Genomic DNA, 4,637 nt, shown 5'->3' on the forward strand with positions numbered 1-4,637 from the left:
AAAGAATGTTTCTTGGGGTTTTTTGGGATTTTTTGCTCTTTTGTTTTAGAAAGAAACAAGGGAGAGCTCAAAGAGGAGATGAAAATTTAGGGTTTCAAATGAAAGAAAACAAATAAGTTCTTTATAATGCTAATTTCTTTTTAAATCCTATATAACAAGTTTACAAGGCAATCCCATATTCTATCAAATTATTGTTATCACCTAAAACTATATTTGCAAGTATGTTTTACAATTCACAATACTTGGTAACATAGAGGGACCTCCTCTGAGCCTCACAACAACCTCATGAAAAGGGCAGGACAGATAAAATTCATAAACAATTGAAGGTTAGGTGATAAACTAAAGCCACCCAGTCCCTTTGAGGGCTTGCACAGTAAGTACCCCGTGTCTGTGGCGTGGGGGCATCTACCACATGAGACAAGGTGATACTGCAACTGCAAATGCTTTTGTGTCTCCCTCACTTGACTGTCACCAGAAGATGGATGGTCTTAATGTATTGATAAGATTCCTTATCAATAAATGTATCAAGATGGAAAGCAGGGAGACAAAGAAAAAAAACAAACAATGAAGGTTAAACCAGATCCTTTTTTTCATTACACCATGGAGCCTCCATGCTACTACTAAAGACCACGTTACGTGATTACCGAGTAGCCAACCAACACTTTTCCCTTTCCTTTGTTAACCAAAGTGTTTTGTTCTTTACTTTAATCAGGTTATTGATGTAGGTAATCAACAGACAATTTTCCACATATAGCAAATCTTTAAAAACAAAAGAAACATTAAGGTAACATGTATTATTACAAATATGAGAAATGCCTTGCTCTTCAGAAGACCACTTTTTTTCAGAAATATACATATATATATATATTTTTTAAAGCCTACAGCACCCGGTATCAGATATATATTTTTATTGATTTCAGAGAGGGAGAAAAGACCACTTTTTTTCAGAAATATATTTTTATTGATTTCAGAGAGGGAGAGAGAAATGGAAACACCAATAATGAGAGAGAATCATCAACTGGCTGCCTTCTGCAGACTCCCACTGGGGATCGAGCCCACAGCCTGGGCATGTACCCTGACCAGGAATGGAACACTGACCTCCTGGTTCATAGGTCAATGATCAACCACTGAGCAACACGGCCCGGGCAATTTCTATTATTTTAATGCACCAGGTCTCGAGAGGACAGAGAGACCCCGAGTTCTTGGGAAACACACTGTAGAGCAGTGGTTGTCAACCTTCTGGCCCTTTAAATACAGTTCCTCATGTGGTGACCCAACCATAAAATTATTTTCGTCGTTACTTCATAACTGTAATGTTGCTACTGTTATGCATCGTAATGTATATATCTGATATGCAGGATGATCTTAGGTGACCCCTGTGAAAGGGTCGTTTGACCACCAAAGGGGTCGCGACCCACAGGTTGAGAACCGCTGCTGTAGAGTCATCAAGGAGGAGATGAGGTATGACTGGAACTTACTGGTTCACAGAAGGTGATATTACAGCACAACAATTCCAGACATTGAGGCATGGCCCACTCAGAAGTCCCTTCAATGAGCTAAATCTCAACAAGTTCCACTTCCTAAAACTCCTACTCCCAGTCGATTAATTTAACACAAATCAATTACGATGTTTTCTATGTGCGAAGTTGCTAGAAACACACATATTCAAAACATTAACGTTATCTAAATGAAAATTGAAAAATCCTATTTCCTGCTTGGTGGGGGGAGGCTACAGAAAATGAGATAAATAACTATCTTTACTTTTACTATTTTCAATTTAATCTACAGCATACACTTCCAGATTTCTCTATCTCCTTTCTATTATGTTGCTGTCCAGCACCATTTTTAAACGATCTGCATCTAATCCACAAAAACAGAACTGTTTCCTGACTCTGAGCTGGGCTGACGCCAAATATATTTCAGGACTCATTTAATTGAGTGCATTCCTACTCACATTAAACAGGTAATTTTCAAGACCATGTTTAGAGCAGGAAGCAAAGGAGAATGCCTTCGTAACTGACACAGGACTCTGAGGTACACGGAGTAGGATGTTATTGCTTAGACTGGCCTTTGGCCAGGGCTGCAGCCAGCACTCTTTGAAAAAATAGCCGTGGGATTGTTAATGGCCAACGAAGCTCAGACTCTCGGTGTTGCCTGTACGTTTATAAGCAAAATAGTATTCTAACATCAACATATATCTATGGACTGAGGTACCCTCAGAGAGATAAGAAAACATAATATTTTAAGTCATGCTATTTAATAACATTGAATGAACAGCCTTTCCAATGTGTTCAAGGTACCCTGGGAGCAAACAAGAAGAAAACTGGTGCTATGTACAAGCACATTTTAAAATTTAAATAATGATAGTCTTACATAAACATATGTTTTAAATTTTAAGAAAACATTAGAATTCATTGCAAAGTTGTCACTGTTCTCTTAGGCAATTCTTCAACAGTCTTCCAAATGAATCTAGACATCAGTGAGGGATGAAGAAAAGAAGAATTATGAAAGGAGAGTTAAAATGTTGTTGAAGAAGAAAAATTATGTTAGAAAAGTATCATTAATACTGTGGACGTTTCCGCATGTTAGGAGAATAGACTTAACTTCATTAGATTTTAAGAAAACATTAGAATTCATTGCAAAGTTGTCACTGTTCTCTTAGGCAATTCTTCAACAGTCTTCCAAATGAATCTAGACATCAGTGAGGGATGAAGAAGAGAAGAATTATGAAAGGAGAGTTAAAATGTTGTTGAAGAAGAGAAATTACGTTTGCAAATCCTTAGAAAAGTATCATTAATACTGTGGATGTTTCCGCATGTTAGGAGAATAGACTTAACTTCAGCCCTGATGGTTTCCACAACTAAACAAATGTATGCAGTCCTCTGGTCATGCTTACAGGGGAAATACCAGTCAGTGGTTCAAAACCGTATTTATGAAGTAAATACTTTAAAAAATACGGGAATCAGAGACACTGTTAAAAATATAATAGATGCTATTATGTGTTTGTATATATGCGATAATAAGTGGATGGCTTCCCCTTAGATGCTATTATGTGTTTGTATATATGCGATAATAAGTGGATGGCTTCCCCTTAGATGCTATTATGTGTTTGTATATATGCGATAATAAGTGGATGGCTTCCCCTTAGATGCTATTATGTGTTTGTATATATGCGATAATAAGTGGATGGCTTCCCCTTAGATGCTATTATGTGTTTGTATATATGCGATAATAAGTGGATGGCTTCCCCTTAGATGCTATTATGTGTTTGTATATATGCGATAATAAGTGGATGGCTTCCCCTTAGATGCTATTATGTGTTTGTATATATGCGATAATAAATGGATGGCTTCCCCTAAATACTTGCATTCATTCATTCAATGAACAGGCAATATATTGTTAAGGTTAGTTCAAGTTGGCAGGAGAAGCTCAAGCAAGCAAATGCATTGAAACAGAGTCAGACATATCTGGGTGTGTCTTACCAATTAACGGGCTGGCTGCATGGACTTCTGACCACTGCAGTAGCACAAGGCCCTGCTCTCTAAGGGCCCTCGCCCTGGGGTTTAATGCTTTGCAGTCGCTGTCTTGAAATAATTTTATCTTTGCATCTGTGTTTTATAAGTGAAGGCCCATGGGACAGTGGAACATGCACTCTGAGCTTGGAGATTTGGCTCCTGTGTGGTCCTACCTCTCACCAGCTTCTGGGGACAGGTTCTCAGCCACCTGTTCTCCTACCCCAGATAACCCCAGTCCTACCCAGCAGCCCCATGTCTGCTTCTGGCGGCTGTCACCATCCACCATCCGCCCTGGCAGAGACCTGGATGTGAGGGTGGAGCTGCTGAGACGAGGAAGCCAGAGCACCGACCAAGGCCAGAGGCCAAGTCTCAGCTCTCAGCCAGGCCAAGTCTTTCCGCAACTCCTAATCCAGATACCACGCACGCCCGGCACTGAGGTTTAAAGATCCCCAGGGGGTTCGCCTATCTGCCAAGGGTTAAGGCAGCAGGGCCATGGGAAGAGGAAATGTCTGGCTCAGCTTCACCAGCTTCCCCTCCAGGTAGAGCACAGTGCTTTGGTCCCGCGCCCGGCGGTAGCCCTGCAGCCCACCTGGCCAGAGGCCGAGCTCAGCTGCATCCCAGAGCAGAGACCTCAGAGGCCACTGTGGGCCGGCACTTGGTCCACAGGCATCCGGGTGCCCACGGGTGCTCCCTCGCAGGCACCATGCAATGCGCAGGGGACCTTGTCCTCCTTGCAACACTGTGGCTTAAAACCATCAGCCTGGATTTTGCCACCCATCTTTACTTTGTGCAAAGCCAGTTCTAAATGCAAACATCAGAGCATTTAACTCAAAGAGATTCACCCGAATTACACAATTCATACTTCATGTGTGATGCTAGCTAGACGGTGCTCTAGCTGTCCCGAAGAGACCCACAAACCAGGGTTACGAAGGCTAAAGAAGGAACCACACACTTACAACTCCAGCAACAAAGTAAGTGCCCTAGGTTTAACATGACATTGAGTTACGTAGCACTGTTTATTGAAAAGCATAAGAGATTTTTTTAATGAAAACAACAACATGGTCATATAAAGAACGCTAAATATTAAAATACATGTATTCTGGTAATTTAATTTACTGATAT

The sequence above is a fragment of the Myotis davidii genome, unplaced genomic scaffold (genome assembly GCF_000327345.1).
Source record: "Myotis davidii unplaced genomic scaffold, ASM32734v1 scaffold362, whole genome shotgun sequence".
NCBI lineage: Eukaryota > Metazoa > Chordata > Mammalia > Chiroptera > Vespertilionidae > Myotis > Myotis davidii.